Consider the following 10,502-nt stretch of genomic DNA (forward strand, 5'->3'; position numbering starts at 1 on the left):
TTGTTTATTATATTTTATGTAAAAATTTAAGAAAATTGTGATGATAAGATATATAAATATAAGTAAATTAGATATATATATATATATATATCTATACACATATAAAGATGTCAATACTAAATCTGAATATAACATCCAGGGATCTTTAAGTCCTGTGATGTAAGATTAACCACAGTCACCCTCTCCATCAAGAACACACTCTAGTCCTCAAACTGAAAAAATTAACAAGCGGGAAATTTGCCGAACTTTCATCAGATTTTGAAACCTTAACTGACAGAAAGACGTAAGATTCTGAAGAGTGCTCAACTGAAAAATAGCCCAAGATGAAATATATTGAAAGAAAACACTATGTATTGCAACATAGTTGATGAACAAAAACTGCCACATGCAAATGTACAGAGCCTGAGAGAGAGAGGGTAGAGAGGGGGCAAGACAGGAGCATAGTAAGATTTATTAACCTCAATTGACAATGAAATGAGAAGTATGATTTTCTGGATTATATTGATTTCCTATTTTTTCCTCCAGAAAATGGACAAGAAACAACCAATTGTACAACCCCCTTGATCAATCAAATAATTAAAATAAAAGCGAATACAACCTTCCATGTGTGCACTGCTCTGTTCTCTTCTTCATATCTTCGTCGCAGTGGGTTTGAAACAATCAATATTGCATAATCCAACCGATCTCACCATCTCTCCAAATCTGCCACCACAACCCAATTATAACAGTTAGGAAAACCAGATGTCTCGCGTATAGCAGGCATGCCTCATTGGTCAACCCTTGTTTGAAACATGAAGGATAAATGGATAAAAGCAATCCTAGCGAGTAAATTATACCGGTCAATGCTGTTCCTCGCTTTCTCTTGCTGGTCTGTGCCATTACTCACTTTCTCAGGCCGATCAACACTATGTCTTGATTTCTCTCTCCTATCACCACTGGCTCTTGACTTCTCTCTATGGTCTGTGCTTAACCTTGGCTTTTCTCTCTGGTCAGTACTCATCCGTGACTTTTCTCTACGGTCAGTGCTGGGTCTGGATTTCTCTCTATAATCTGTGCTATTCCTCAGATTTTCTGGTCTGGATATCTCTCTAGAATCTGTGCTGTTCCTTGGATTTTCAGGTTGATCTGTAATTAGCCCAGATCCATTTCTCCGATGTGGTGATTTCTCGATGGCTGATATAAATTTCTTAAGATGCTTTATGTATTGTGGGAAAAGCTCCAGGTCACAATGATTCCCTCCTTTAATCCATAACGGTTCATACTTCTCCTTACAAAGCTCCCAGAGTTGCTTACCATGGGACCAACCGACAACATCATCTGCAGTTCCCTACAAAAGGCAGACACGGAGCAAAACAGCTTGGAAAATGAGCATAATTCTAAACATTTCAGCAATAGTTTGCAAGATATCATATCTCAATGTCTATATGCTACAACATTGAGTTTCTGTTAAATGAAGAAAAGCAGCCAATCAATATGGTGGCATGTAGCTGCCAATTACAAAAGGGATATGTGAACTTATATTATTCTGGCATGCCCATTTAGATCATTCTAAAATATTTAATGCAACCCTTAATGCAACCCAAACCAGCTCACTTGAACCACATTGTGGTCCACCCACAATGCGGCACGCAAGCCATCTAAGAAAATTTTTGACCCACCTGAAATTGATGCTAAATATAATGTCCATGTCTGGCCATAAACCTTAAATGCATTGAAATCGGTGTTCCAAACAGTAGAGGCACGTCAGATGCACAGTCCATATCATAAGAACGCAGATTGCCCTCTTACCAACAGATCATGAGTTGGGAGCAATATAACGGATGAGTATGTGATTGAACTGGTCAAAAAGGATTTAACATGGTCCAAGCAGATCTCATATTCAACAAGAGAATAGTTCTGTTAAGACTCTGGACAAAACCCTGATGAAGAACCTGAAGTTTTTACATATAAACTAAACCGATAAAATTTACATGCCAGTGCAGTGGTTACACTATACTCTATGCTTTTTGCCCACAAAGTAGTAAACCAGTATGTATCATGCCGAAAATAGATGGACAGTCACAAACATGCACATTTTAATCCGGAGTACATATCCATCCAAGATTGTTTCTCTTTTGTTCTTGCTCCCACTCTTGCTTTCACTCCTTGTTATAGTACCCTAAGGAGGAAATAACCAAGCAACAACAGCCAAAATTTCATAAATATGGAAAATATTTACTTAATCCATCTGTCTAACCCTGTCGGAATTGGAAATAATTTCCAAAACGCGAGTTCAAGTTAAAACATCTAAGTATTGTGAAGTACATGCACACACAACTCGAAAACTTGAGCCTTCATCAGGATACAATTGATTAAATATATATGTGACTGTCCACAACAGGAGAGAACCTGGGTTACATTGCTCATATAAGGATATTTATAGGTTCTGGCCAAATTTTCAAAGACTTCTTTGATAGTTTGCCACACAATGAAAGGGTAAGGATTCATCAGACGTAGCATAAAATCCACATATTATATGCATGAAGTGAACAAGCAATCCCCATTTACTGTATTAAATGAGCAAGAAATGCAGATGCTAGAATTAGAACTCGAACAGCGGATATAAGGTGGTAATTAGTGCATGGAACTCACTTCTATTACGTTATCTAATATGCAAAGTGACTTAGTGTTTGCTTTTAGTGAGTATGGGTCCTTCGAAACTGGTGATTATTGAATCTAAGGCTTTTGAGGTAGTAAGACATGGGAGGTTTGTTCACTTAACGGAGAAAGGTTGGAAGGTGGTGAAAGAGGTTAGACTGGGGTTAGGCATGGCAAGGTGGTTCTTAAAAGCCTTGGAGGATAGCTTGACGGGCTGGGAGGAAGTGATTTTATTCTGCGCATAGAGAAGGTGATAGGGGCTATGTTGCTCAGCGACGCCTTAACTCACGAGGTTGCTTCATGGCGTTGATGGAGTTTTTTTTTTTTTTTTGTTTGGGGGGGGGGGGGGGGGGGGGGGGGGTTGTGTGTGTTTGGAACTCCTTGTTCATTCCAGAGGATAGGGAAGGAAGGGGTTGGAGGAAGTTGGAGGAGGCACTTAGGGAGGCTGGTTGTGCAGGTGGCTCATTCTTGCCTCCAAAACAACCTCCATTTCAGTCGTACAGGGAGGTGCTACAACCCAGAGGAAGTGTTAGGGGTAGCCATCACTATGACATTTCGGCATGCTCGAGAGAAGGGGTGTCGCCGCTTCTTTAGGAGCCCAGGCGTGGGTGGAAGATGGCAAAGGAGTTGTCGGTCTGAATGAGGAAAGTGAGCTTCGCGCTTTACAAGAGATGAAGTGCTAGGTCGACTTGCTACAGGCAAATTTAGTCTGGAAGATACGTTGCGTAAAGGAGAAAAAAAGGGCTAGGAGTGGGTTTGGGTCTGGTTGTGGGCTATGGCCCAAGTGAAGTAAACCTGAAGGGTGCATTAGGTGGGCTAATGACGATGGGCCAGGCTCAATCATGTGGGCCTCAGGCTAGGAAGCAAAGCTGTGTGGGCCAGGGAGGAGAGGCAGATCTGAAGGGGAAGAAGGTGTCTACTAGGCTGGGCCTCAGCAGAAGCCCACGCCGGGTTTGGGAGGAAAAAGGACCGAAACTCAGGATTTCGGGTATGTCGGAGGTGCCCGAAACATCATTATTGGGTTCGAGTCTTGGGCCGTGTCTGGCACAGAAAGTGGCGACAGCCTGCGGCGAATCAGGTGGTGGTCCGACAGTGGTCCCACAACCGCCGGAAGTGGAGGTGGGGGAAATTGTAGACGGCAAAGTGCACGTTTATGTCCTTGATGGTTCTGGAGCTGCTCATGGAGGGTCATCTCTTGGTGGGCTGCCTCAGAATCCTCCGACGAGCCCTGGGTCACCTATGAACGTGTCATTATCCTCAGTCCAGATGCAGATAAGGTCGTGGGGGGAAGAACTGGCTCACGGTGAGCCTTATGAGGGAGCTCGAGAAGACATCTTAGCTGTTGTGGATTGTGGGTGTTCGTCGGATAAGGGGGAGATTAATGGGGAAAGTACGCTGATGTTGTTTGACCCCTGTAAATACTCAACAGAGGGGGAGGAGGCTGTAGGAGAGGATCCTACCCCTTTAAGCATGGTTCCACCTAGTATTTCCTCTGAGTGGGTATTGAAAAAGGTAGAGGAACTTCAGAGTTGTATGGGGATCTCATGTGTGGGCTATGAAGAGCAGTTTAAGGCTTTGATTATAGCCATTGAGGCAGGACAACATGGTGCAGGGTCAAAAAGAGATAGGGAGTTGAAGAGGTTGTCGTGGTTCATTAATTATGATGAAAAGGAGAGGAGTGCGAGATGTGGAAGAAACAAGGGGAGGGTTGGAACAGTTGATAAATGAAGCCCAAAATTTTGAGTTGGAATGTTAAGGGGCTGAATGAGATTAATAAACGCCTTCAAATAAGAGCTTTATTAAGGCAATGGAAGGTGGACATCATTTATTCGGAGCATATGGTGTTGCCTATATGTAGGGTGGACATACTTACCCTCGAAAGGGGCCTTAGGTGGAATTTTGGTTATGTGGGATAAGAGGGTGGTAGAAAGCATTGATGAGTTTGTAAGGGAGTACTCGGTGGGGTGTTTCTTTAAAAATTCTGATGATGGTTTTCTTTGGGCCTTTGCTAGGGTATATGGTCCTAATTTGGATAGAGAAAGGCGGATGCTTTGGGACGAGCTTGCTGGCCTATGTTCTTGGTAGGAGGCTCAATGGTATATTGGAGGCGATTTTAACGTGACAAGATTTTCCAACAAAAGATTTGGGGGGGGGGGGGGGGGGGGGGGGGGGGGGGACGTCAAAATCAAGCTATGATGGATTTCTCGGATTTCATCTTCGAGTTAGGCCTTATGGACATACCTTTAATGGGAGGTGAGTATACTTGGTCTAATAATCACTCTTGGTCAAGACTGGACAGATTTCTCATTTTCCTTTCATGGGAGCTACAATATCCAGATTTAAGCCAGAAAAGGCTCCCGAGGATATGTTCTGATCATTTTTCTGTAATGCTCGATGGTGGTGGTATTCCAGGGGGTAGAAGGCCATTCAAGTTTGAGAATATGTGGTTAAAAATGAGGGGTTTGTGTACTTGGTTAGACAATGGTGAAATTCATACTTATTTGAGGGCAATCCGAGCAAAATAAGGACTTGAAGACATGGAATGAAGGTGTTTAGTGATGTAACCTTACAGAAGAAAAGCTTATTCCAAGAGTTACAAAGTTTGAAGAGTGTAGGAGATGAGAACAACCATAAAGAGCAAGTAGTTTCTGAACTTGAAAGAATGATTCTAATGGAGGAGATTTCGTGGAGGCAAAAGTCAAGGGCTTTATGACTTCGGGAGGGAGATAAATGCACTAAGTTTTTTCACCGAGTGGTCAATGCACATAGGAGGTTTAATTCCATTGAGTCCTTGAATATTGATGGAGCTGCATCCTCTGATCAGGTTGTGATGAAGGAATATGTGGCTGACCATTTTGAAAATTTGTTGTCAAAATCTCATGCATGGAGGCCCACCGTAGATGGACTAGCCTTTGAGGGCATTAATCAAAATAGTATGGTTTGGTTGGAGAGACCTTTTGAAAAGGAAGAGGAGGTACTACAAGTTATCAAGAAAATGAATAAAGATAAAGCTCCAGGCCCGGATGGTTTCACTATGACCTTTTTTTAGACTTGTTGGGAGGTGGTGAGAGAGGATCTAATGCTGGTAGGTTATGGAGAAGGCAAATTTGAAAAAAGCTTAAATGCTACCTTTATTGCTCTAGTCCCAAAAAGGGTTGGTGCAATAGAGGTACAGATTTTAGGCCGATTAGTCTTGTAGGCAGTGTGTATAAGATACTATCAAAGGTTCTTGCTAATAGAATGAGCACGGTTATGGAGAAGATTATCTCTAAATCCCAAAATGCCTTTGTGAGGGGGAGACAAATCTTAGACTCGGTTCTTATCGCCAATGAACGCTTGGATAGCAAAATCAGGTCGGGAGTTCCAGGTCTTCTATGCAAACTAGATATGGAAAAGGCATACGATCATGTTATTTGAGATTTCTTGATATATATGCCAAGTAGATGTGGTTTTGGGGAAAGATGAAGGAAGTAGATAAGGCATTGTGTGTCCACGACTCGTTTCTCGGTCTTGGTAAATAGTGATCCTATGGGCTTCTTTAATAGTTTGCGGGGACTACGACAAGGAGATCCATTATCACCTCTCTTATTTGTCCTAGCAATGGAGGCAATAAGTCGGCTGGTGTCAGCGGCAGTAGGGGGAGGATTTTTTTCAAGCTTTTCAGTGGTAGATTTACACGGCCTTACCATTATTTCTCACCTTTTGTTTGCAGATGATACCTTGCTTTGTGAGGCACATACAGGACATGTCCAATCTTTGAAGGCCATTCTACTTTGTTTTGAAGTTGTATCCGAGTTGAAGATTAATCTTGCCAAGATGGAGATGGTCGTGGTTGGTGATGTAAGCAATATTAAAGGTTGGCTAGCATATTGGGTTGTGTGGTTTCTTTGTTGCCGTTGAAGTACCTTGGGCTTCCGTTGGGGGCTTCTTTCAAAGCCAAGTCTATTTGGGATGGGGTGCAAGAAAAATTTGAGTGTACGTTGGCCGGGTGGAAAAAGTTGTATTTATCAAAAGGGAGGCAGATCACACTTATTAAGAGTACTTTATCCAATCTTCCCACATACTACTTATCCTTATTTCCCTTTCCCGCTAGCATTGCAACTAGAATAGAGAAACTTCAACGTGATTTTTTATGGAGTGGAATAGGAGATGAGTTTAAGTTTCACTTAGTGGGATGGGACAATGTTTGTTCTTCTTTGAGGGATGATGGGTTGGGGGTTCGAAATGTGAGGGCTTTCAACAAGGCATTACTAGGTAAATGGTTGTGGCGCTATAACTATGAGAGGGAAGCCTTATGAAAAGGGGTGATTGACACGAAGTATGGTAGTGAACGGGGGGTTGGTGTTCTAAAGAGGGATAGGGGACATATGGAGTGGGACTATGGAAGTACATACGGAAAGATTGGTGCTCTTTCGCTAGTAATACTCGGTTGTGCTTGGGGGATGGTAGTAGAATCAGAGATTTTGGAAGGATACGTGGGTGGGAGACACGGCTTTGAAGGATGCTTATCTAACAATTTTCAGTATTGCACGGGATAAAGAAGCCATGGTGGCTGATCTGCAGGTAATTCATCAAGGTTCACAGGAGTGAAGCATTAGTCTTACTCGGGATGCACATGATTGGGAAGTGAATATTCGAGTGGATTTTCTTAACTTGCTGTATAACACTTCTATTGCTGCCACAACTGAAGATGTGATGGCTTGGAGGCCCTCTAGGAAAGGGAAATTCTTGGTACGCTCTTTTTATGACTCTATTACCATGCAACAAAGGCACAATTTCCTTTGGAAGAACATATGGAGGAGTAAAGCACCCACCAAGACCGCATTCTTTGTCTAAACAGCAGCTTTAGGGAAGATTTTGACCATTGATAATCTTAGAAGACGTGGCCTAATAATAACGGATTGGTGCTATTTGTGTAGAAATAGCAGTGAAACGACAGATCATTACTTTACATTGTGAGTTTGCTAGAGATATCTGGAATTATTTTTTCAGCAAAATGGGAATAGCATGGGTAATGCTGAGCAGGGTGGTTGAACTATTAGCATGCTGGAGAGGGATGATTGGGATACCACAGATTGCAGCCATATGGAAAAGGGCTCCTATTTGTATTTTTTGGTGTATTTTGAGTGAACGAAACGAGAGATATTTTGGAAGATCATGAACGTTCCTTGGAAGAGTTTCGTAGTTTTTTCTGGAAGACTTTATTTTTATGGGCCATTGCTTTAGATTTGAATGGTCTCAGCTTTCACGATTTCCTTGTAACTGTTTCTAGCTTCTAAGTAGGTGTATGCATTTATATACTTCTAGTGTACTTGGGCTATGCCTATCTTTATATCAATGAATTAACTTATTACTTATCCAAAAAAAAAAATCTAATATGCAAAACTAGCATTCTATATTTAGTTTCACAAAAATCTAACACACAAAAACCCCTCAAAATACGGAAATACTCACATGAATTACGAGAACTGGACAATTGACAAAGGGTATCTTATCAATGTTCTGCACCATAAACAGGCAAACAATCATTTAAATGACATCAATTTCCAAAAATCGTGAAAAATCCAACACTAAGATTCTACAACAAAGAATAAAAATGTAAACCTTATAAATGTCGAACCAGTATGTTCTCTTCACCGGATACATGACCCGGAGGCCAGACATGATTGGACTGTGGAGAATTACTGCCCTCAAATTGGGTAACCGGGTAGCCAAATCTAAAGTGGGCCCACTACCAACTGATTGCCCATACAAGATAACATCCTCCTCTTTTGTGCCATACTTCTCGACAAGACATCTATATGCAGCTTCTATGTCTGCGTAAGTGTTCTGCTCACTTGGCTGTCAAAATAACACACATAGTTCAACCATCTCATATCTTATTTAAAATAACTTATTCCAAACTAATCGCATTCCAGTATTGTTTCTTGGATAAAATGGGAAACTAATTAAAATCATATATCTTCCAGGTTTTCGGACTTCCAGTAGGATTGAAAGAATCCAAAGCTGACCCTTTTTGGGTCCCATAAAACAAAAAGCTAACATATGTTTGGCTGACAAGAAAAATGCAAAAGAGCAAAGACCCCTGAAGTATAGAATCTACAGTTAATTATTATAGCTTTGACAACAAAATGAAACATCTAAGCCCAGAGCCCTTCGATAGATTCATGGAGATTAGCAGCTTAGTAGGTTACTTGACTCAAGATTCATACTATTCACAAAGCAAAAACGTAAAAGAAAAGAAAAATCAAAATTTTAATGGAAAAATCCTCCTTAAAATATACAGTAGCATGAAAATCCAAAACTTCTATATAATCGTTTCCAACTTTTTCACAGTATCCATACAAAAGACAAAACCATAATCTCGTACCTTCCCAGTAGACTGCCCGTACCCCGAATAATCATACCTAAACACAAGACACGAAGAAAAAAATTACGAAAAATCAAAACCTTCTATATGCACATAGGAATCCATTTAACTATGTATTAACATAGATAGCTTCGTGAACGAGCGTTCGGAAATTCCCAAGCATACCCCATCAAGTTGACTCGGAGGTGGAAACTGAGTTCACTGAACAAGTCGTACATCTGACCTAGATCAGCCGCATTGCCGTGAGAGTACAGCACCGTCAGAGACGCCGAGGGATTCCTTATGTACGCTGCCACGACATCGTTCCCCCTCTTGGTTCTCAGCCTCAAAACGTCGACGTTTCCCCTCGTTTCCACCCCAGTCATCCTCAGCTTCCCACCCTCCTCGCCATCCTCCTCCACCCCATACGACGGTGGACTAGGCGGGAAAAAACGCGAACTTCGCCGCCATAGATGACGTCACCGCTCCCATATCCAAACCAACCCCCCAAACAAAATCAGAAAAGCAGATAACAAAAAGTATTCCAAATAATCAATTCGAATCCCCTTGGTGGGCACGACGGAGCTGGTATTTATTGCAGAAGTCAAGATTGACACAGTTGGAGTTTTGCTTGGAAAAGACGATAATTAGATTCAATTTGAACTTATAGGCGCTTAGTAATGCGTTTGGCTGGTGGGAAGCAATTGATTTTGAGTTTCAAATTGACTCCGGTCGAGGGATGATTTGGCGAGGCGTAATTGAGAGAGAAGAAGAGGTAGGGGAGGGGGGAAAGGAGGATTTTCCGGCGTGGAAAGGAAGAGCGGCACGTGTTGAATAATTGAAACTGTGGGGTGGGGTGGGGGCCGTGACGGTCTGTGATGGTGATATCTGAGAACAAAACAGGGGAGGAGGTGTCAAGGGGTGACACGTGTTCTTGTAGGGCAAAGTTGGTGGTGACGGGTACTTGGGGAATAGCTGGAGATTTCACCGTGTTCTAGGCACAGCTTGGATTTTGATCTAAAAAATGGTGTAAAAATATATATATATACAAATAACAGTATTTAATGTCGATTTGTCGTTTTTTGGGACAGCGGTGGGTTTTGAAAGTGTCCTGTCCTGTGTGTTTGGATTGGGTTAGGCAACGGCTGGGCGACGGTTTGTTTTTCATGTAAAGCTCGTCCGTCACGGGTTGGGACTTCGGATTTTTACATTGCAATTTGCGCGTGTTTCTTCCACTTTACAATCTCATCTTTAATTAAATTTATTTTAGGATATAAACTCTAAAGCCTGGAAAAGACATACTTTAGATGAATCATACATTGAAAATTTATTTGCATGTATATATCTCTAAATTTAAACTATCAATTTCAATCGTTGTATATATCTCTAAATTTAAGCTATTCTTCAAATTTTGGGATATGATTTGTGTTTCGTTTTAAGATAAACAATAAAAGAATAATATTATATATAATTTTAGAGTGCGTAAGTCTTACACACTCTATTTTAAAAAATAAAT

At 41.4% G+C, this 10,502-nt stretch overlaps 1 pseudogene; it reads right to left on the reverse strand.

The window, feature by feature from the left end:
- Positions 1–331: 331 nt before the first annotated feature.
- LOC121248195 lies at positions 332–9,846 on the reverse strand (annotated as a pseudogene).
- Positions 9,847–10,502: the final 656 nt, after the last annotated feature.

Source organism: Juglans microcarpa x Juglans regia, chromosome 2D (assembly GCF_004785595.1).
Source record: "Juglans microcarpa x Juglans regia isolate MS1-56 chromosome 2D, Jm3101_v1.0, whole genome shotgun sequence".
Classification (NCBI taxonomy): domain Eukaryota; kingdom Viridiplantae; phylum Streptophyta; class Magnoliopsida; order Fagales; family Juglandaceae; genus Juglans; species Juglans microcarpa x Juglans regia.